The sequence below is a fragment of the Sus scrofa genome, chromosome 6 (genome assembly GCF_054392235.1).
Source record: "Sus scrofa isolate SSC_HxYL_T2T_F1_AM1 chromosome 6, Sscrofa_HxYL_maternal_Yorkshire_Landrace_v2.0, whole genome shotgun sequence".
NCBI lineage: Eukaryota > Metazoa > Chordata > Mammalia > Artiodactyla > Suidae > Sus > Sus scrofa.
Genome location: NC_139388.1, coordinates 32728997 through 32753690, shown reverse-complemented (window position 1 = coordinate 32753690; position 24694 = coordinate 32728997).

Below are 24694 nucleotides of genomic sequence, written 5' to 3'. Positions count from 1 at the left end.
AAGATCTATGGCAGTCAGCTACTTCTAGAGTGGGCTTTCCTGGGCTGCCTGGGGGCCCTGACCGCCTGGCAGGGGTGAGGTCCCTAGTCTCTCCTGAAGCCCTCCTTGAGTGGAGTCAATTTCATAGTCACCTCTCTGGTGAGGTTGGAAGGGGGGGTCCCCATCATGGCCAACAGGACCTGGAACGAGCTGGTAGCAGGTAGACCCCCCCCTGCAGGAAACTGGATCATTCCAGGAGGCCATTGAAAAGCGCTGTGTGCAAGGATGCAGAGAAAGGCAAGGGTTTTCAGTGGCGCTATGGCCACCTCTAGGCCCATAGGGACAAGGGGAGGGAGCAGTGATCAGAATCCGGGAGAGAGGATCTATAGAAAGAGCCTTCTTGAGCCATCTGTTAATGCCACAGCCAGTCCCACGGGCCCCACAGGGAGGGAACCAGAGAATAAATTCCCCAGCAGGGAGGCGAGCAGGAAGTGCATGGGCTCGCTTTGATCCTGATTGGTTGGATCAGACCCCAGGGCCACAGGACAGGGAGAGATGAGGGGAGGGTGGCTTTGGAGGAGGGTGGGGCACACAGCTGGCCACACTGTCAGGTTCTGCCTGAAGCCCTGTGGTTTGGGAATCCACCCACCTTGCCTCTTTTGTCCCCTGGGGGCCCTGAGCTGCCACTCTCTTCCGTGTAGACCAGGACCAGCGCTCTCCTCAGTCTGGGGTCTCACGCTTGGCTTGGCCTTCTGGGGATCGGTGGCTGCCTTTTGGGACATGTGATGACATTTTATCAGTGCTCCCATGCCCAGAACCCAGCCAGAGTGTGAGGCTTCCTTGGGTTTAAGGGCCTCTCGACACCCTGAAGATATGTTCCCGCCCCAGCGAAGGTGCCCCATCAGAAAAATAGGTGAAAACCATATCAATTGAGAAGATGGGATGTCTCGCCCCACTCATTCTCGAAAAAAATCTGGAACCGAAAGGGACTTATCTGTTGCCTGGACCTTTTCGCTTCCAAAAAGCTTCTTTGGAAACATGAGGCTGTGGGATGGGTTGCTGTGCACACAGCAGGTGCTGAGAAGTTGTCAGAGCAATCGGAGTGGCAAAGCCTCGAAGATAGTTCTCTGAATTTGGTGTTCTCCCTAAGATCTCCCTTGATGCCACCAGCCCCTGGAAAAGAACAGTCCATTTTGTGACTAAGAAAACATTGATTTGCCTTCAGGCTTGAGTGTCAATAATAATTGTGGTAGTAGCAGTAGTCCCTTTTCGTGCATTATGTAACTTATTTATGTTTTCTCATGGGGTCCTCAGAGCAGCTCCGTGGGTCAGTAGAAGTAAGGAAGTGAGCTCTGAGAGCTTCAGGCACTTGCCCGAGGCAGCACAGCCTGGTGATGCTGGAGTGGGCAGTGCAAGCCAGCTCTTCCTGATGCTGAAACTGGTACTCCTCCACCTCCATCCCTGCTTTGCAGGCTTGGCTGGGGCAAAGAAAGACCCAGAATTCTAACATATTATTCCTGCTCTCAAGAGCTAAAGGTCTATTTGGGGAGAAAAGGTAACTCTTTAGGGACGAGTTGCAGGTGCTGTAGGATTCAGATGCCAGTGTGTGTGTGGGCATGTGTGTGGGGATGGGTGGGTGGAGGGGGCAGGGTACCTCTACTGCTCCAGCTGTTCTCTTTTTTTTTGCTTCTATCCTCTGTGTTTCCACTTAAGATTCAAAGTCCCAGGGAAGAATCTGATTGGTTGAGCTGGGGTCAAGTCCACACCCACTGAGGGCGGGGCATCTTGATAGATGGTCCCACCAAGACTATCCACTGTGGGGGAGACATAATGCACCCAAAGGAAGGAAATCAAGGTGTTGTTAGTAAAAGAAGATGGGATTTATTAGGGGAGGTTGAAAAATCCACAGATGTCTAAGACATTGCCATGTTTCTAGATTTTCACTCCCACTCTCTATATCCCTACGACAGTGGTAGAACAGTTGGCATCATCTCTATGGCAGAGGGGGAGGAGAAGTAACCTGGAGAGGGAAGGGATTCGCCCAGGTGACACACAGCATCTAATTCACTCTTGTACCAACACCTTCCCCCCTCGTCCTCCCCTCACCCACAATACTTTAGGGTGCGCATAAGGCCTGCCTGGCAAGGGAAGGGCTGGAGTGAACCCAAGACCACCAGGAACATGCCTCGTCCACCTTAGGATGGAGGCAGATTGGGCCACGGGTCAGAGCAGAGAGAAGGTGCCTTTTTCTAAAAGCGTCTCACCAGGGATGGACCAGCACCAAGTCTCAGCCAGAGAACATGGGCCTTGGTCCAGCCCTGTGCCTGCTGTGACTCTTTCTTGCTGGAGGAAGTGTTTGGAGGATGGGGGGCAGGGGGTGATGGTGGGCTAGGGGCTCCAGATGAGCAGTGCCCAGTACTAAGGTCTGGTTCCCGAACCTAGGGAGAAAGCAAAGCTGACCTTCCTCCAGCCTGCAAAATTGTCATTAGCCCTGAAATGTTAACTTCCTAAAACCTGGAGAGGGAACCTTCTAAAGTCCCTACCATCTAAAGCCAAGAGCCTGGAGTGGGAGCTTCTTGTGCTCTCTCCCAGCTCCCAAGGTCAGAAGCCAAGAGAGTTCTTTTTCAATCCTTGCTCTGCCACTTACTCGCTGTAATGTCCTATAAGTCAGAGATCTCCCTGGATCTCATTTTTATAACTGAAAGATTGCATCTGAAAACATTAATTATTAAAATAATATTAGTATTAATGGGTATTAGTATAATAAGTCCTTGTGACTGGTGACCCTTACCTGTCCATCAAAATTGAGAGCTTTTCCTGGTTCAGTGTGGAGTTCCTCTCCCAGGAGGCAGTAACCCACCTAGAGACTACATTTCCCAGCCTCCTTTGCATACAGGGGGTCTAGGTTCCAATAAAACTTTATTTGCAGAAACAGGTGGTAGGCTGAATTTGGCCCATGGGCCATATATAGTTAGCCTCCGATATAAAGAATGCCTGTATATCCTTTCTCTAGATTTGCCAGTTGGTAGCATTTACTAATCACCTGTTTAATAACATTTTCTAATCCCCACCTGTCGTGTGGCAAGGTTCTGGTTTTCACTGCTAAATTCTTCCAACCAACTTTTCTTGAACCCCTCTTGCCTGCCAGGTGCTAAGTCGTGGAATGCGGCTATGACATCAGGAGCCCAGGCTCTGCCCACAAATTACATGCCAGGAGATGTGACAGATGGAGATACAGATAAGCACAAGTGATAGGGAGCATGTAGGGAGGACTTCTAGTTCAGACTAGGGGGTAAAGGAATGCTTCTCAGAAGGAGTGACTCACACACAGAGAGCAAGGGTGATTGCTGCCTTAAGTGATCTTCCAACTGTAAACTGTGAAGTGTTCGGGTCCTCAGGACCTGGCACACTGCTGCTTCCTCTTCTTGAGGCTAGAAGCAGAGGAACCTGTAACCCTAGGAGACGGTAAGCCCATGGTCTGGAGGGATCCAAATCTGCAGATCATCGCAGGGAGAAATGCTGCCTGTGGATTACACCTCGAATGTCATGTGAGAAATAGAATTTTATTTTGTTACATTACTGAAATTATATGACTCTTTGTTCCAGCATCTTGCATCATCCTAACGAATGAAGTGCGTCACACCTACAGTCTCATTTAAGCTTCGCAACAATCCTATGAAATGTGGGATTGCATCAGCCTCATTTTACAGACCAGGAAGCTCAGTCTCAGAGAGGTTAAGTGGCTTGTCCCAGGTCACACAGCCAGTAAATGAAAGAGCCTGAACTCTAACCCAGAGAAGTCTGTCTCCATAGCTGATGCTTCTGACCACTGTCTACTGCTCTGATTTGATCGATATATGACCCAGCCCTCCTGTCCAGTCTATGCGGTCCAGCTCGGAGGAAGCAAGGCACGGTCCTATCCTGGGACTTGTATTAATAGGATATGGCAGGATTTCCCCAGGGCAGGGACCTGAAAGCCAGAGGCCAGACGGAGAATGGCAGTCCTCTGGCTTTGGGGAGAGTCAGGCTTCCCCGGGGTTTGGAGACTGCCGTCTGCAGACCTGGCCAGAGCCGCATACCCCAGACACCCACATCCCTTCTGGGTCACAGGAGAGATGGGAGAAAAGCTCCCACTGGGAGAACCCCAAGATCCCTTCTCAGTTCCTGCTCCCTTGAAAATGTTTTTCTTTGCAGGCCAATGAGGTACCTCTCCCTTTGCAGCCAACCCGTCCAAGGCTGACATGTTAAAACTGCTCACTTGCTTTTAAGTGTCAGGAGATGTAAATAGTTTTAGTCTTCAGTGGTTTCTGATTGAATCTCCTTTTGAAGTAATGATAGCTATAATTTAAAGCAACAGTTACCATATTTTCCTTGCTGGCTGGCTTTCTTTGAAGCACTAAGTATAAATCTGCTTAAAATCTTAAAATAGCTGTAGCTCTGTCTCAATATTCTACCAGGAGCCAGGGAGATTCGGCCTCTAATTGCCATCATCTGTATCTAATATCAGCAGCCAGCGGGCTTGTGACAAGGTAGCTGGGAGAATTGCTCTGACGTGGACAGGAAGGTGGAGGCAGAGACATGGTCCCCCTTGGGGACCCTTGGCTTTGGTTGGAGTTCGGAAGAAACCCGTCCTGAAATGAGGACCAAATGGGCTCTGGACTTTGAGGAGATTTTCAGGACTGTCTTTTCCAGCCCTTTCCAAGAGCCTGGGATGAAAAGGAGAGGGGACCTCCCTGAAAAATAGTATGCAGAAAGTTTAACGGTGAGCAGGGACTTGGTTCTAGCCCATGGAATACCCAAGAACGGCCTCCATGCCTTCCTTATCCTCCATCACAAAGACAAGGGCTGCAGAGACTCGGGGTGTGGCTGGTGACCAATGGGGAGCAAGGCACAGCCGTTTCTGCGTGTTCCAGGAAAGGTATTTAAAACCTAGTCTAGGTCTTAAAGTGGCAGCCATGTTTCATTCATTCACAAACATTAACTCATTGAGGAAACACTCAGCGCATCTCTCGCGCGTGCAGGGCAGGAAACAAAGCCACTGGCAGTCCCAACATTGACAGCGTTTCTGATAAACACAAGAGCATTTGCCGGGTGATGCTGAGTGCTAGGGGATAAGGTACCGCAGGGAAGAAGGCGGGGGGAGGGGGGCAAGGCTGCCATTTTTTAAATAGGCTCGTCACCCAGAAAGTGGCATAAAATGGCATTTCTGTTATTGCGTAAATGTCAATGAAACATGTAGTAATATAAGCAGATGCAAGCTATTATATAGACATGGGATGGATAAACAAACAAGGCCCTGCTGTCTAGCCCAGGGAACTGTATTCAATATCCTATGATAAGCCACGACGGAACAGAATACGAAATATGGGGAAGAATAGGAAATGTATATCGATAACCGAATCACTTTGCTGTACTGCAGAAATTATCATAACTGTGTAAATCAACTATACTTCAGTAAAATAAAATGTTTAAAAAAGGTACCAATCTGGATCGATCCAGGCCTTCTAAACAATCCTGGGGGGAAACATTCAGAAAATTTCACCCATGCTTATCTTTGAGGGCCCAAACTGGGGGCGATTTTAACTTTTTCTTGCCTATGCATGTGTTTTCAGAATGTCTTATGAAAAAGATGTTTATGCCTTTGGGGCTGAAGTGGTGATTGGATTTGGCAGTTCCTCAATAAGTTAAACGGAGAATTAGCATACGATCCAGCAACTCCACCGCCCCCCCCCCCCCGTATCTACCCCCAAAGAACTGAAAATAGGCCTTCAAACAAAACCTTGTGCTCAAATGTTCATAGCAGCTCTATCAAAGTAGCCGAAGGTTTATCAAACAACCCAAATGTCCACTAAGGATGAATAAATGACCTAGGGTATATCCACACAATGGAAGAGTATTTGGCCATAGAAAGGAAGGAAATGCGGACACAGGCTGCATCATGGGTGAACCCTGAGAACATTACGCTAAAGTGACAGAAGGGAGATCAAGAAGATGACACAGTGGATGATTCCATTTGAATGGAGTGTCCACAACAGGCAAATGCATAGCGGTAGAAAGCAGATGCGTGTTGCCTGGGGCTGTGGGGGGAAGGCTTAATGGCCTATGGGGTTTCTTTTGGGGGTGGTGAAAATATTCTGGGACCTAGGAGGTGAGGGTGGTTGTACAGCATCGCGGATGTATGAGATGTCACTGAATTGCACATTCTAGGGGGAGATGGTAAACTTTATGTTATATGCATTTTATTATAATGACGAAGACATGGTCCTTGGGTTGGGTTCTTGGAAAGACTGAATGGCTTTAAGTGCCCATGAGAAATCTTAGGTGATCAAGGCATCAGGTGCCAGGAGACCCAGCAGAGGTCCCATTTGAAAGACGTCCGGTTACTTCTGGAAGTCGTATTTATCAAGCGGCTCCTGTGTGCCAGGCAGTGTGGCCCGGTAGTCACAATGACGTCTGCTCCGGGGCCCCTGCTGGCCAGGGGACGGTGATGAAGCAGTCGGTGGGCAGAGCTGAGGAGCAGGGGTGAAGGGGCTCGTGTGGACCCAGCTGCTTCTACCCTGGTTCCAACCTGCTTCTCTGGGCTGAGGACGCCGATCTCAAAAGAGAGGCCGCGCCGGGCAGGCGCCCTGGGAGGTGCTCGCTGGGAGTCAGCTGGGAAACGAGCTGGGTGGCTCTGGAGCCCATTAAGGGATTAACTATTTTCCACAGATGATCCATAGGGAGGGCACTCTGCACACACATCGTTGAGAAAGAGCCTGTTTTCCTGAAACCTGGGCCTTCCAGGTGTCCTCAGAAGTTGCTAAGCTTTTGGGGAGGGGGACCTTAAGACGTCTGCACAGGGAGAGGGAAGGGGGAAGAGGGGCCATCTTCTCAGTCCCTTCACCCCTGCCTCCTTGTTGTGCCTCCCCCCGAGCCCAGAAACCCCCGAACCCCCTTCATACCTCCTCCCAGGTGCCCCCCTGGGACTCTGCCCTTGCCCGGTGACTCACTAGAACTTTCTGAGTCATGCTTCACAGCTGAATGCTTTGGTGCCAAAATACAACAGAGATTTCTCCAGGCAGCCTGGGGGTCCTTGCCTGATTCGCTTCCCGCTTCTCCAGGGAGAAGGGGCAATGGCCAGCTCCAGTCTGAGGCCCACAGATGTGGGCAGCTGCCGGGCACCGTGGGGACTTGGTGCCGACTAGGGCCCCAAGAGAAGTCACCGTGCACCTGGGCACAGCTGGGTGAAGCCCTCCCACCCCAGCCCAGGTGGCACACCCCTCAGCTGGTGCCTCTTTCCACTCCCTCCCCTGCAGGTGACCTGGAGGGGCCCCTGCCCTTCCCACCTCCAGGCCCTTCACCTCCTGTGTCCTCCTCTCGGTTGCCCCTCCTCCTCCTGCCCAAAGTGCCACCTGTTGAAATCCTAGCCATCCTTCATGTCTGATCTCAAATGCCACCTCCTCCCAGAGCTCTTCCTTCTTCCCCAGAATGTGTTCTTGCCGCTGCACCCTTCTCGTGGATGGTGGAGCAGTCTGCCAGGTACGGACTTCATGTGTGCTGCTCTCCAGCCATCAGAGAATCCAACAGATCTCTGTGATTTAGAGCCCGGCTTTGGCGTTGGGGAGCCTGGGGTTCAATCTTGAATCCACTTGGGTAAATCACTTTACTTCTCTGACCTCAGTTTTCCCATTTGTGACATGGGAAGAATCATAAGAAGGATACCTACCTATAACACAGATGTCCTCTGAGGATTAAATAAGAAGATGTTGTATTGCAAAGCAGGGCCAGGGCCAGGGGTGGGGTGAGAAAAATGAGATGCCTAGGGTGCAAAATTTAAAAAGATGGTCATGGGGTTGTGAAAACTCAGGGCGCCTCTCTTGTGTTACCCTGGTTCCAGCTGTACTGCAAGGTGCACTGGCCATCCTAGAGAATGCAGTGGTGGATGGTTGTGTGCAGAGAGCATATATTCAGAAGCACCTGCATAGAGGACTCCTCTATTTGTACGACTCCCCGTGTGTACGAGCGCCGGTGGGTATATATACGTGTGTATGTAGCATCTACCCTGTAATGTGTATATATGTACATTTATAGGTGCATAAAAATGCCTGGAAAAATACACTAACAGTGATTTCAGAATTGGAATGGAGGCACTTTGCCATTATGCTCTTTAGTCATTTGTTACACATTTATATTACTTTTGTAATGAAAAATAAAAATAAAGACATTCCTGTAGTGGCTCAGCAGGTTAAGAATCCAACTAGTATCCACGAGGATGTAGGTTTGGGCCCTGGCCTCCCTCAGTGGCTTAAGGATCTGGCATTGCCACAAGCTGCAGTGTAAGTTGCAGAAATGGCTTGGATCTGGCATTGCTGTGGCTGTGGCGTAGGCTGACAGCTGCAGCTCCAATTTGACCCCTAGCCTGGGAAGGTCCATATGCTGCAGGAGCAGCCCTAAAAATTACCATAAAATCAAATAAAACATAAAAATATCCAGTGAAGCCATTGACGCAGGATGACAGTTTTGCTCTATCATGTTCTTGTTTTGTGATCCCCAAATCTTTGTCTTCCCACTTCTGTCTTTGTGTTTGAGAGAGAAGATGGGAAAAATTTTCCAGGCATGCTCAAGTAGTTTGCCTCCTTATCCTGGGACATTTCATTTCAACAAATATAAATGGATTGACTCATCCAGTGGCCAGATAGTTATTGAGCATCTACTCTGGGGTGGGCACCAAGGGAAGGGATGAGAAAGAAGACACTAGCTGCCCTCCCAGACTTAATGTCCAGCGGGGAGACAGACTGGGGTCACACAACCGAAGAGGAAATGCATAGTTACAAGTGCGCCAATGATCTGGAGCGAAAGAACAGCCCTGTCCACGGAAGAGGATTCTGGGGACTCAGGGAAGTTTGGAGGAGGTGGGTGTGAGTTGAGAACTCAGGGAAGAGTTGGGTTAACTGAGCAAAGATGGTGGCTGGGGAGTGGGGGACAACTCTGGGCCGGGGAAGCGTGCATGCAAAGGCCCTGAGAAGGGGTCGTTGCGGAAATGGATGAGGGCTGACGGGCTGGAACAGAGCGAGAGTATGGGCTTGAAGGACACGTAAGGCTAGGCAGGAGCAGTGGACAGTAAGATCCTGGAAAGTTCTGCTAGGTCTTTGATCTTCTACCCCAGGGGCAACAAGAGGCCAGTGAAAATTAAGGAGGGGAGCGATACTATCAGATCTGTGATTTATAAAGATCACGCACTCACAGATATAGAGAACAAATTAGGGTTCGCCGTGGGGAGACCAAAGAGGGGAGGGGCGCAGAGTAGGGGAGCGGGAAGTACAGACTATCGGATTTAAAATACGGGACAAGGATGTAATGTACACCACAGGGCACAGAGCCAGTACTTGATAATAGCTCTAAACAGAGTATAACCTTTAAAAATTGTGAATCACCATATTGTACACCTGTAATTTATACAATATGGTACATCAACTGTGCTTCAAGAAAAAAAAAATAAAATGATCTCCAATTCGGGAAATTTCAAAGCAGACCACATTTTTTTTTTTTTTTTTGTAGATCAATAGTCATCAAATACAACTTTTTTTTTTTTTTTTTTTTTTTTTTGTCTTTTCTAGGGCCGCACCTGAGGCATATGGAGGCTCCCAGGCTAGGGGTCTAGTTGGAGATGTAGCCACTGGCCTACGCCACAGCCATAGCAATGTGGGATCTGAGCTGCATCTGTGACCTCCACCACAGCTCACGGCAACGCCGGATCCTTAACCCACTGAACAAGGCCAGGGATCGAACCCACAACCTCATGGTTCCTAGTCCGATTCATTTCTGCTGCTCCACGATGGGAACTCCCCAGACCAGATTTTATGTATGGGGGAGAGCAAACTTTCTATAAGGCCAAGAAAGCAAATCGCAGGCTGTGTGGACGGTTCGGTGTCTGTCACAACTGCTCTATTCTGCTGTTGCAGCTTGAAAGCAGCCCCAGGCAATAGGAAAGCAGGTGAGTGTCCCTGAGTTCCAATAAAACTTTATTTATAAAAACAGAGGGGCCAGATTTGGCTGAAGGTCCAAAGCTTGTCAACACCCTTTATATGTTAGTATTACTTTGTTAGTGATAACAGGATCATAATTACAGTTTTGAACGTGCTTATATGTTAGAGCTAGGCGCTGTGGAAATTGTGGGTGGCATGGCATGACGTTTGAGATTTTTTTCCAATCTCCAGCAAAAACGAAGGGGATAAACAGATGGGTTAAGACTGACAAAATGTTGCTAATGGTTGAGGATGGGTGATGGAGGTTCACCAAACCATTTGATTTTGTTTATTAGAACTATTTGTGGTGTGTTAGAAAATGTCCATAATAAAATGTTTTAAAGCTCTCTCCAAATGCTTGAAAGCAGAGGGGAGAATGGGCTGTGGGAGAAAACGGCGCACGGACCCTGTGTGTGGTCCAGGGCAGGCAGACACAAAGGGGTGAGACCTGGCCCCCTGCCTCAAAGTTGCCCATCTCGTATCAGTGATGAGGATCCCAGGGATAAAGGCAGCTGTGGAGGGGGGGTGGGGGGATGGGGGAAACGGATTTGAGCAAAGACTTCAAGATGATGCTGATGGGTGGACATGGGTCTCCGTGCCATCCTCCACCTCAGAGATGGGCTTGGCGTGACTGGGACAGAAGGTACAAGCAGGGCTGGTGGAAGGTCAAGGTAGCCCGAAGGGAGGCGGGACCGAGAGGGAAGCCCTCCGCTCCTGGCGCCGTCTTGCCCAACCTTCAGTTCTCCTGCCATCCTTTACTAAACGCCAGGTCTCGGGCAAGTCACTTAGCCTCCCTGGGCTTCGATTTCCAAGTCTTCGGAATAGGAATAATAAGAACTTGAGCAAACCAAGTGGTTAATCCATGTCAGCCGCAAGGACGCTGCTGTTGCTATGATGTGAGCTGGCGAATCTGTGCATTGAGAAATCCCTCTAGGTCTGCGGGTAGGATGCGTTATGGAGAAATCAGGTCAGGGAGGGGCTTAGAGGGCAGGAGGCCAGGATAGTCAGAGTGGGAAGGAGCAGGGTGTGAGGAGCTGAACCAGCAGAGATAAAAGGTGATGAACTTGTGGCAGTGGGCGTGGGAGGGATTGATAAGGGAGGAGGGGGTAAGACGCTGCTCTGGAGCCTGGGAGAAGAGCAGAGTCCTTAGCAGAGAGGCTCGCTGTGTAAGGAAATTGACTGGGGACATGGAGTTCCAGGGACCGTGGGAATGCAGACTGGAGTCCTGAAGCAATGAGGGTGTGGCCCTAGTTAAGGTAACTGATGTAAGCTTTCTTGTCACCTTCAAAATAGGTTCCTGATTTATACATCCTGAGGTCTTGGAACTGATTATTAAAAATGGAATGCTGTATGCACACCCCATCTGCCTTCCCCTAAAGACAACGTCAGGGATAATAGTGGCCTTTCTTACAAGGAAGGGTGTTGTTGTTTCTCAAAATATATTCCACCGATGGGTGGTCTGTGAAAAGCATATTCTATGGTCAGATAACTTTGGGAGGCATTCAGTTACATGAAAAAGTAAACATGTTTCTTGAATGCAGGACTTATCAGGACGTCTAATGTGCTGATGTGTTTTGTATACTCTGGAGAGGCACATAGCGTGTAATATTTCTCAGATATATCTTCCTGCAGAACTGTTTGTTTATTTATTTTGCGAGGTTCTCTGCCCTGAAAGTTAAGCTACTTGGACCTGGGGTGATACCTCTAGGTTTTCCGTATCTTGGAGCCGAGTTTCAGAAACTTTATTATGTATGTGTTAGTGTGGAGCCTGCATTTCTAACACGCTCCCAGGGGATGGCCAAGGTGGCCCACGGACCCCACTTTGAGAAGGGAGAGCTGAAAAGACCACCTTCCTCAATTGGCTAATCTTCGTGGGGGATGCCGTGAGGATTTTCAGGGCAGCGTGGGCAGTTACAGTTTTATCATCACCATAGTTTATATGATAACGTATTATAAATGGTCCACACCCCCACTTACTCCATCCCTAGTGCTGGACTCATAGTTGCTCCCAGGTTGCAATCACCTTCCTGTCTGGAGCTTAGAAGGAACCAGGGAGCACTGGAAGTCCAGGAAGGCCCTCAGGAGTTCCCATCGTGGCTCAGTGGTTAACGAATCCGACTAGGAACCATGAGGTTGCAGGTTTGATCCCTGCCCTCGCTGAGTGGGTTAAGGATCTGGCATTGCCGTGAGCTGTGGTGTAGGTCGCAGACACGGCTCGGATCCTGCGTTGCTGTGGCTGTGGTATAGGCCGGTGGCTACAGCTCTGAATAGACCCCTAGCCTGGGAACCTCCATATGCCACAGGAGCGGCCCAAGAAATGGCAAAAAGACAAAGAGAAACACCAAAAAACAAAAAAACAAAAAGGCCCTCATCAGGAAGGACAAAGAGAGGGCTTGAGTGACTCACTTACCACGTGTGAATGAGCCACTTCAGAAAGGACATGCTGACAGTCCACGAACCCTGGGATGGAGCCATGGTGCTGGCAGAGGCTGCTGTGGCTCTAAGGTGGCTTCAGAGCTTATGGCTGGGGATGATCTGGTAGGTGTGCCTAGAGGGTGTGTGTGTGTGTGTGTGTGTGTGTGCGCACACGCTCACACATGTGAAATACATCTTTCAAAACTGCCAAGTCATCTTAATTAGATTGAACAGTCCCTTATTTGTTTTTAAGGTATTAAAGTATAGTTGATGTAAGTTGTAAAATGTTGTGCCAATTTCTGCTGTACAGCAAAGTGACTCCGCTCTGTTATATATATATAGACTATTACATACATAGTCTTTTCCATCATGGACTATCCCAGGGCAACCCTTTCTTTTGAATGAAATTTGGGGCCCAAGCTCTGCTTTCCTTTAACATGGATACAGGGGGTGGGGGTGGGGGAATGAAAATAATCCGGTTCTACTGTGGCTGAGAAGCAAAGTCAGGGAGTCTGGATTTCAAGCAGTGGCTGCCCTGTGCCCGAGGCTGTCCCTGGACAGGGCCAGGTCTTTCGGAGAAGGGGGCTCCTGGGACCTGAAGGAGGCCCATCTCTGAGGACACCTGCCCCACGCCCACCCACTCAAGCCCTGCTTTTCAGCCTTTGAAAGGCCCTCTGCCAAAGGGCCTGACTTTTTAAGACCCTAGGCTTGAGTTGCTTGGCACCATGTTTGGATCCCAGCTTTGCTGCTTACTGGATCCATGACCGTGGACAAGCCCCTTACCTTCTCTGAGTCTTACTTCGTCTCCAGGAAAAGAGGGGTGATATTATTGCTTTCCACACCCATGGGGTGGTTATTGGAGTGAGATGAGACAATGCGTGTAAAGCAAACACACATAGTAGCTGCTCAATAAATGGTCACCCTTCCTTCCTTTCTTTCTTCTTTACGTAAAGAAATGTTCTTTCACCATTCAGAACAGACCTTTGATCAACTTCTCAAAACAGCCCTCAGGGGAGAAAGGAGGGATGTTTCTAGAGGCTGAGACACGTCCCAGGCTGCACGTCCAGTGGACATTGAGACAATACCAAATTATATGTTACCATCCCTGGAGGCCTGTGAATGAGGAAAGTGGCTTCTTAATGAATAGCACCTTGGGGACAAAAGTCCTTTTGACCCAACATGTTGAAACGTGAGAAAGGCAACGTAAAATATCCTCCCGGATCTTGAGGCAAAGTGGCCTCTGGTGGCCCCCGAGGCCATCTTTCTGGCCCTACGGAGTGGGGGTGATGAGGCTCAACCAAAGTGAGAGGAGACTCCTTTACTGTGGGTTTCTGCCCTTCTCCGGGGCCTCCTGCTCAGCCCCTCCCCAGGCAGGCTTGCCCTCCCGCCTTCTCTGAGTCCTCCATCCTGGGAACTCGGCAACTACATGCCTGGGAGAGATCGACCCAGAGCCTTCACATTCAGTGATGTGATAGTAACTATTAATGAAATAAGCACCTTGCTTTCATTCCACCTTTTCTTTCTTTATGGGGCAGCCTCGCAGGCATATGGAGCTCCTGGGCCACAGAACAGATGTGAGCCTTAGCCGCAAACTAAGCTGCAGCTGTGGCAATGCCAGATCCTTCACCCACTGCGCTGGGCTGGGGATTGAACCCATGTCCCAGCACTCCCAAGATGCTACCCATCCTGTTGTGCCACAGCGGGAGCTCCTCATTCCATCTTTTAATCCCTGCCGCTTGCTCCATGCTAGCAAGCAGTTTGTAGATGAGAAAACTGAGCCCCAGAGGGAGGAAGTGACTTTGTGGTCATTACCCATCAAGCTGGCACATGAATTCAGTGCTACTGGGCTCCAGAACCCCAGTGCCTTTCTCTGTGTCACCCTGGGGCGGGGGTCCCCCTTTGCTGTGTCTTGTTGCTCAATCTCAGCTCCTCCTTCCCAGCTAAGCTCATCCCTCCCCAGCCTCTGCTCCCCAACTTGCACACAAACACTGCCCTTCTGGCACCTGGACAGTATTTGGTTTGTACTTAAGGCTGCTTCAAATGACTGCCCCCCCTCATCCCCATCCCCCTGGGATGAACTGGGGTGCTTTTTAATGTCTGTCATACATTTGGCTCTCTGGCTAACATCGAATACCTTGTTACTTTCGCCTCTGGTGAAAGACAGTGGCATCTGGCTTCTGGGCTTATCTCCTGGGCCTGTTGAAGGATCACTGTATTTCCTCTTCTCATGAAAACACCTGACCCTCCTAGTGGCTCAGATAACAGGGATGGTCCCGAGAGGCTGCTTTCTCTGGGGACCATTCCTGGTCCCCAAGACGGGGAGGGCCCTGCCCTGGCTCAGGGCTATGACAATGCTTCTAAAATTGTCCCAAGTACCCTAGGGAAAGAGGTGACTTTTTCGTTCACTCTTGCACACAAAAGATTTACTGATTGTACGGTAGACGGAGGGCTGAAAAGTGCCTTGTGGTCACATGGTAGAGATTGCTACTTGCCCAGCCAATGCCCAGTCTTCCTTATTCCTCACCAAAAGACCCTAATCACTGAGGGTGGTAGTGGGCAGCTATAAGACCGTTTTCCCCAACCTTCCTTGTGACCTAATTCTGGCCAGTGAGAAGCTAGAAATTGTTGGGAGAGACTTGCAGGATGTCTCCAGAAATAATGACCATTGAGGAAGGCATTTCTTGCCCTTCTCCTTTCTGGGGCATAGATGTGATGGCAAGAGTATCAGCAGTCATTTTAATGCATGAGGTTACTCTGAGGATGGAAACAACATAGTAAGATTGGAGGAATGGAAGGACCGAAAGAGCCTGGGTCCCTGATGACCATGGAGCCACCATGACAACCCTGGGCTGCTTACCTCAGTATTCTTTCATGTGTATAACAATCACTCATTGTAGGTTCTGTTATTTTGGATTTTCTATTACATGCAGTTGGATCTTATCCTTACTGATACATAACACTTAAAAGTGGATGGCGGAGTTCCCGTTGTGGCGCAGTGGTTAATGAATCCGACTAGGAACCATGAGGTTGCGGGTTCGATCCCTGCCCTTGTTCAGTGGGTTAAGGATCCAGCGTTGCTGTGAGCTGTGGTGAAGGTTGCAGATGCAGCTCGGATCCTGCGTTGCTGTGGCTCTGGCATAGGCCGGTGACTCCAGCTCCGATACAACCCCTAGCCTGGGAACTTCCATATGCCGCTGGAGCGGCCCAAGAAATAGCAAAAAGCCAAAAAAAAAAAAAAAAAAAAAGTGGATGGCATCCCAGTAATGTAAAAATGCTTATGCACAAGGTGTATTCATTGCTATATTTTTTGTAATTGCAAAATACTGGAAACCATCTGAATATCCACACATATGAGACCGCCTGCATACTTTTGGTGCATTTACCCGATGGAGTTCTATACAGCTGGTTGAAGATGGATTTCCCACTGTGGCTCAGTGGGCTGAGAATCCAATATAGTGCCCATGAGGTTGTAACTTAAACCACGGCAGTGCTGGATCCTTAACCCACTGAGAGAAGCCAGGGATCGGACCCAAGTTCTATTTTGACAAGGCTGGTATCTATGGACTTAGTGCTGGTGATTACCAGGATATCTTGTTAAAGTAGGCTGCTCCCTTTTGTTTGGAAAAGAGGGAATGGGAGTTCTCTTCATGGCCCAGTGGTTAACGAACCCGACTAGTATCCATGAGGACGGTGTTGCCATGAGCTGTGGTGCAGGTCACAGGCGTGGCTCAGATCTGGCATCGCTGTAGCTGTGGCTGTGGTGTTGGCCGGCAGCTACAGCTCTGATTCGACCCCTAGCCTGGGAACCTCCACAAGGCTGCAGATGCAGCCCTAAAAAGCAAAAAAAAAAAAAGAAGCAGGAAGATCTAATGAACTCTGCCATGTTGGACTGGAATTGGACAATGTTTATATATATATATACATACACACATACCTTTATATACACATGTATATGTGGTGTGTATTTATGTAGATACGTAATTATATAAATATTTATATACATATTTGTATTTATAGATATTACTTGTATAAATATAGGCATATCTATATATTTAAAAGTATATGTTAAAATTATAGATGTATGTATAAATATAGATATATCTATATATTTGTAAGTATATATTATAAATACAGAGGTATTATAAATATAGACAAATCTATATATTTATATATGTGTAAGGTAAATATTTGTACATGTCTAAATCTATCTGGTGAGAGAAAAACAAGGTAAAATATTCACATTTGGGGCATCTGGGTGTAGGGTTAATGGAACCCCTTTGTACCATTCTTGCAGTTTTTCTGTAAATCTAAAAGTGGGTCAAAATTTAAAAATGAAAAGGAAGACACCAAGCCAGCCGACATGCTCATGAGCGCTGAGGCTGAGACTGGAACCCAGTCCTCTGGCCGCCTTCAGGGTTCTCTTTCTTTTTCCCCAGGCTTTTCTTCCTTCTGAGTGTGGATCTACAGAGGAAGCTCGGGTGGAGGTCAGGGCTGGGCAAATGGGTTTCCCAACCACCTCCTCGTCCATCACACACCGGGGAGAGAAGAGGAGGGGGTGCCCTCCACAGGGGCTTCGACCATGTCTCCAGGACTAGCTGAGGCCGTGTCTGTCTGGGTCCTGGTGTGGACATGGGTGAGGGGGCCGGACTCAGCCTTCGAGGGGCTGCTCTGCACACTCATCTTCCTTCCTCACCCACTGCTCCTCCTGTCTTCCCTAAGCGCGCGCAGGAAGATCTTTTCAGTGTAATGTATCCTTCCCCAGTAATGCTTCCCCCGTGTCTTGGATAGGGATAGTTCCCTTAAGTGCTTTTTTTTTTGCTTTTTAGGGCTGCACCCACAACTTATGGAAATTCCTGGGCTAGGGGCTGCATTGGAGCTTCAGCGGCCGTTTTACGCCACAGCCACACAGGATCCAAGCCTCGTCTGCAACCTATGCTGCAGCTTCCGGCATCGCCAGATCCTGAACTCACCGAGTGAGGCCAGATATCAAACCCACATCCTCTCAGATAGCATTTGGGTTTGTAACCCGCTGAGCCCCAATGGGAACTCCCCTGCCGATGCTCCTTATACTTTGAAATGTTGCTTCTCGAGAGCTTCGGTGGTAATTCAATGCAGTAGCCAGAGAAGAAAGTGTGTAAGGCTGTCTTCAGAGTGCCTGCTTTTGAAGCAGAAGGGACTCAACCTTGGGCACCTGGGCTCCTTACTTCATTCTGACCTTGGGACCTCAGTTCCCTACCTGCAGAGTAGGCACAATGATGGCATGGACCTTCCTGGGTGGTTTAGAGGATTAAAGGATATAAGCCCTCGGTGTGTATCAAAGCAGATGTTAGGTGGTAGCGGGATGTGATGGCAGCGGTTTTGCACAGCCGTGCAGAAGATGAGCCGGCGGGAAGGCCATGTGGCTTTCCTGAACCCCATTGTTAAATACTTCAAATGTTACACCTACGTGTTGGTGTGTGTTGTGACGCACTCTCTGGCTTGGCGATGCAAATACCGATTCAGACGTGTCCCGTAACTTGCCATTAATAACCACATATTGTATCTCGAGGGGGTGTTGCCTGAGCAAAGAGAAATGCCAGCTTTTCTGTCATTAGCATGCCAGTGAGGACTAGATGAGACTGGACACTGACCAGAATGAGCTCAGCAGTTGCATGAGAGCCTGTGAGCCAAAGATCTCCAAGGCAGCAGGAAGAGACCATTCTACTGTGGCTTCTCCGCAGGCCAACTTGGAGCCCGTGCTATGCTCCCGTCAGAGTGTGCCATCTGAGGTCCAGGGCGATGCTGGGGGTGGCTTCCTCCTCTGTCTCACTTTGGGGCAGATCATCTGATGCTCCCTCCCTTTGCAGAGTGAGTCTGACCGGCCACAATTGCATGGGATGGAAGGAGCCCTCTCTTTTCTGAAAAGGCAGAATGGTTGACACAACATCCTTAGGGGCCTCTAGTTTGTGGACCAGTCAAGTGCCCGGTGCCTCCTAAGCCCCCATATCTGTGCAGCAGCTGGCCGGGCCATGGAGAGGGACTCTGCCCAGCCATCAGACGGGCTGAGCTTCTGCCGGCCTTTCTGTCTCTCCCTCCCCTGCCCTCTCTGCTCAGCCCTCTCTCCCGCAGTGTCTTCCTTCCACATTTCTGGATAATTATATTTTTGGCAAGAGCCCTTCTGCATGCTGTGGAGCAAGCGGTTGAGTCTATGGCCTTTGCCCAAGTACTATTTCCATCTGGGCCACGCTATCCTGTTCCTCGGCTATATTCCAGGACGTAGATGGTCGGGGGCCTTGCCGGGTGGACAGACTTCGGTGTGGGGACCTCCTGGCCTGACTGTTAGGTGGAAAATAAAGGGATATCCTAGGAAAATCAGTGAGAGCGTGTGACAGACTACCCCAGCCCCAACCGCACTGACGGACCTCATAAAAGCTTCTGATGGCACCGTAAGATATGAGTGGTCAGGAGGACTGGGTACATATTTAGGGTGCTCAGGCAGGGCAGGGAGAGGACACAGAACCACTAACACTGGAGTGGCTGCTGCCTGCAAACCGTACATTCATGCCGACTTTATATGGCACAATGGGACAAGTCCCCAACACATGGAGAATCCCAAAGAAGGGTCACTCTTCCTCGTCTTGTATAATGATTACACCTTGTAATGGTATATAATGTTGTATTTGAGGACGTTCCCATTGTGGCGCAGCAGAAACGAATCCGATTAGTATCCATGAGGACGTGGGTTCTATCCCTGGCCTCGCTCAGTGGGTTAAAGATCTGGCGTTGGTGTGAACTGTGGCATAGGCCAGCAGCTTCAGCCCTGATTCGACCCCTAGCCTGGGAACTTCCATATGCTGTGGGTGCAGCCCTAAAAAGCAAAAAATAAAATAAAATAAAAATAAAGTTGTATTTGGAGTACCCATTCATGGCACAGTGGAAATGAATCTGACTAGGAACCATGAGCTTGTGGGTTCGATCCCTGGCCTCGCTCAGTGGGTTAAGGATCTGGCGTTGCTGTGAGCTGTGGTGTAGGTTGCAGACTCGGCTCGGATCTGGTGTTGCTGTGGCTGTGGTGTAGGCCGGCATCTGTATCTCCGATTATATCCCTAGCCTGGGAACCTTCACATGCCGCAGGTGAGGCCCTAAAAAGACCCTCCCCCAAAAGTTGTATTTGATGACTATTGAAATATTCCCCCAATTCTGTTTAGAATTATATTTAATATTTTTATTTTCTTTATTTTTTGGCCACACCCACGGCATGTGGATGTTTCTGGGCCAGGGATTGAACCCAAGCCACAGCAGCAACCCCAGCAACCCAATCCAGGTGACAATGCTGGATCCTTAACCTGCTGTGCCACAAGAAAGGCCAACATTTCTTATTTTATGAAACAGTTGTGAGTGATTTTCCTAACCACCTAAATCCATTTTTAGGAAAACCTCATTTGTTTGCTAAATTCCAAAGCAGCCGTGCAACCCGTGAACAGTTACTGAGCACTCACCAACTGTAGGCCCTGGGATGTCCCTGGCACCAAGGTAATATCCAGCCCAAAGATGCTTCCTCCAGCTCAGGTTCAAGTTGTAAAAAGGAAGGAGAGGGACAATTAAGGAGAAGGGAACATGACTTTACATGACTTTAAGCAAACATGGGTCCCCAAGAATCTGAGCCCATTCTTCTGTCCTGTGTCATCCTCCGAAGACACTGGAGTCCAGTTCTTTTTTTGGGTGTTGTTCCTTTTTTTTTTTTTTTTTTTTTGGCTATGCCCACGACATGTGGAAATTCCTGGATCAGGGATCAAACCCATGTCATAACAGCAACCCTAGCAGCTGCCATGACAATGCCCGATCCTTAAATCCCTGAGCCACAAGAGAACTCCCTGGAGTCCAGTTCTTATCAACCCATGTGCCCAAGCTTCTTGAATCAAGGCAGCAGACCTCCAAGATACCCAGCAGTGTCCCAGGAGATATCCAGGCCAGAGGATAAAGAGGGGTGCTGAAGTGTCCATTTTATCTGGAGATATTTATGGGAAAAACTACCTTTGTAGCATGACAAACAGGGAATATTGTGCGGTAAGAGGCCGACTCCTCTCTAAGATACAAAGTAAGATATAAAAGGCAGTTCCCTTTGTGGCTCAGCAGTAACAAGCCCGACCAGTATCCTTTCCTTCCTTCCTTCCTTCCTTCCTTCCTTCCTTCCTTCCTCTTTTCCTTTCTCTTTTTTCCTGCTTCCTCTTCCTTCTGTCTCTTCACAAACAGACCCAGGTTTAGTGGGGATCAACTGTGAGGTAGGCTGTAAGAAACCAATTAGTATTGGAGTTCCCATCGTGGCTCAGTGGTTAACGAATCCGACTAGGAACCATGAGGTTGCAGGTTTGATCCCCGGCCTTGCTCAGTGAGTTGAGGATCCGACGGTGCCGTGAGCTGTGGTGTAGGCTGCAGACGTGGCTCACATCCCGCGTTGCTGTGGCTCTGGCCTAGGCGGGTGGCTACAGCTCCGATTCGACCCCTAGCCTGGGAACCTCCATGTGCCGTGGGAAGTGGCCCTAGAAAAGGCAAAAAGACTAAAAAAAAAAAAAGAAAGAAATCAGTTGGTATTAATAAAATCCCACATTTCCTACTTACATATGTCCCCATGCTGTGGACTCTGGAAGGGCATGTGGGCAGGGGTTGTGGCCATGAGGAAGCCAGTGCTACTCTCAGCGACAGGGAACATGTGTGAAGGTGGAGGACTGGGCACAATCCATCTTCGGTCCTGGCAAATCAGCCTCCACTTGGCCTTCGGATCCTTCTCCCCTGACGTCTCTCATCCTTCCTTCCGTTCCCTGTGCCACAGCCTCCCTCCAGCATCCTCCACCCTGGGCATCCCACAGAGGTCCATGGCTCAGAGCCTATTCCCATCTCTGTTCTGAAAGGACCCCGGGCTTTCCTGAAGAGCATCTAGACCAGCGCTTCTCACACTTTAAAATGTACGCTCGTCACCCGGAGAGTCCAAGGAAAATACAGATTCTGATTGGGTGGATCTGGGAGGCGCCTGAGAATCTGTCTGCATTTCCAGCAAGCTCCCAGGATGATGCTGAGGCCGCTGGTCTGGTGACACGCGTGGAGTAGCAGAGATCTGGAAGTAGGACACGCTTTCCTTCTACTCACGTGGATGGCCTCTTACAGCAAAATGTTGGTTTGTAACGATCCTGAAAGCCTTTTCCTCCAGGATTAGAGACAGGAAAAGAGAACCTCATCCTGTCCTGTTCTTACTTAAAAGGATAAAATCGAAGGCAACAGATTCAGCATTATCCCTCCGACACAGCCGCTCACATGCCCCTGCATCCCGCTGCCTTCCGTGGAGAGGGTGGGTTGCAGTGAGAGCTCCTATGCCAGGGCTACACAGGACATTGGCCCCTCCAAGACGGGTCAGGTTCAAGTGCATCAGGTAGGTGGGTGGGGTGGGAACAAAGCGCAGCCCCAGCTGCAGAGCATCCCAAGGGCCGACACACAAGTAAGAGGCAGACCCCAGCACAGAAGAATGCTGCTTGCCCATCCTGGAGTCCCCAAAGCTTGGGTCAGAAAGCTTGGCCAAAGGGAACAAGTGGCTGAGCTTGGTTTTCCCTATTCATAAACTGGGGCCCACCATGCCTATTGCCTGGGGTTGTTGCTATCATTGATGAAAATAATATTTGAAATGTATGAAATAATTTTCATGCACAAGGCAAATCCTTATGCGCGATGCATTGTGCGAAGTGTGGATGAACTCATTTAATTCTCTCAACAGTCAATGGGAGAGGGAAATGTATAATCCTTTTTATTTTAAAGGAAGCTGGAGTTCCCACTGTGGCGCAGCAGTAATGAACCCGACTGGGATCCAGGAGGTTGCGGGTTTGATCTCTGGCCTCGCTCAGTGGGTTAAGGATCCGGCATTGCCATGAGCTGTGGTGTATGGTGTAGGTCACAGACGTGGCTCAGATTCTGAGTTGCTGGGGCTGTGACATAGGCCAGCAGCTGCAGCTCTGATTCGACCCCTAGTCTGGGAACTTCCATATGCCACTGGTGCAGCCCTGGAAAAGAAAATAAATGAAGGCAGCAAAGCTCGGAGAGGTCCAGTCAGTAGCCCAACACCACACAGTTAGGCAGGGATAGAGCTGGGATTTGAACCCAGGCGGTCTGATTGCAGGACTTGTCCTCGCTGGGCGGCCACCCCTGAAATGCATGGTCCGGCACAAATGGGTGCTTCATGAGTATCTGTGGGTGTCCAGTGAGTGATGGATGATTCTCAGCTCTGCTGTAAGATCCAGAGAAATGGCTTTCTCTCTCTCCCCTTCCTTTCCATCTTCCCTCCCTCCCTCCGGCCCCTTTCAGTTATTTAAAGGAAGCTCTGTGAAGAGATAACCTATTCGCAGAGTTCCCAAAGACCAAAGGATGATATAAACTGAAAAATATTCCTCAGGTCCTTGACTCCCAGCTGCCCAGGCCTGTCCTCCTACCAGCATCCTGCACAAGCCCATGTATATTCCCCTTCTGATTCAGATGGGAGCAGCCCACATGGAATGTTCTGCCTGGACATTTTTCACTCTGTGGAGATGGCTCCTGTTGCCAGAAGAGGTTCTTAAGCTCCCTCCCTCTCCCCCAAGCCTTAATTTCTTCATCTGTGCCTTTGGTGTGAACATGAAATAAAATGCATGGGAAGTGCTTACCATGGGGCCTATCAAATAGTAAGCACTTCACTCCATTTAATCAATTGTATTTTATTTAATCGGGGTAAAGGAAGTGAGCGTGGAATCGGCCCCCACTCCAGAGTGTCTTCGGAGGAGCCCAGTCCTGGCTCCTGAAAAGCGCTGAGATTTCCTGTTAGGGTCTGTGGACGGATGATGAGCCATTCCTTTCAACGACAGGGAGAGAGGAAGGAAGGAGCAAACAAAAAGATGGATGGAGACAGCTTCAAAGCCACTCTAAAAAATAGATACCCAGGCCCCCAACCCCCCCCAAGGCCTAGCAGGCTACCTCTCCAGGTGGACCCCATCTGGCTTCAGACACGTTCTCTGCACACCCCAGTGTCACATCGAACCAAGTGGGGGCGGGAGGAGAGAAGTGAGTGGGGTGAATTCACACAGAGACTCCAGATTCCGAGCTACAGTGATGAATAGTGTACACAACCCAGAAAACACAGCTCTCTCGAGTCTGGGCCTCTTCTTCATATGGGGGTGAGAGCAAAGGGGAGCAGAGCACTTGTCCTGTGAAACTTGGGGAGCTCGAGGCGAGGGGCGTGGCAGGAGCCCCGGCGGGGTGGAGGTGGCTGGAACAGTCTATGGGCCAATCAGGTGGCCTACCAGGCCACCGTGGGCCTCAGGCTGGCAAGGGTGTCAGAGACCCACAACCACCTGGGTGTGAGAGGTCCCGTCTTCGTCTCATGAGTTCATTTCTTTCCTCCTGGCCGTCAAATCCCGTTAAAAACACCCCAACATAACATTTAATGAGAGTGACGTTCTTTTCATCTGTACATATTTTTATCCCCGTTTAAAAGATTCTTTGTAAATTACCCCCTGGAAACTCCCACTATCTAATAATTATCAGAAAAGAAAAAAAAAAAAGAGAAAGGAAAAGGAAAGGAAGAGAGAGGGAGAGGATGAGAGAGAAAAGAAAAAAAAAAAAAAAAAAAGCCCACAAGAGGCAGGGAAGCGCGCTGCTTTGTCAGGGAGAAGGAAATAAAGAGAAATCAGCCCGGCTTCAAAGGGCGCATTTCCATAATTGCCCTGTAACTTTGGCAAAATAAATCTGAGCGGCTGAGAAGAGCACAATCTCTCAGATGAGTGCACTCCAAAGCCCTGAGGGCCGTGGGCCCACTTGTTAGCGGCCTAGAGCAGTGAGAGAACGCAGGACAAAAGCCATGAAATCACCGCCTTCCCGTGTCGTAGCTGCCGGCTCTGGCTCCGGAGTAAGACCTTCCCCTGGCTTTGTCTCCCTCCTGCTCCCTGATGTGGGACCCACACACACACCCACCCATCCACACACATACCTTTGCACGCATGCACACACACACACATGCACGCACGCACTCCGGGGTAACACAAGCAATTAAATAAACAGATGTATTGATGGGCGTGGAAGGGCTGGCAGCAGCTAAGAGGTGGCAATCGCTGTGAGGCAAAACCCCCAGGAGTCAGGCTTTCATCAGTGACACCATTCCGGAACCTGCTCCTGATATAAATATCCAGGGAGAAAGGCCCCAACTTTCCAGACACACATCCTCTTGGGGGCAGACGCTGTCCTTCTGGCCCCGAGAGAGTCCCACTTCCAGGGGCAACCTGGGCAGCCAGGCTGAGCTGACCCCT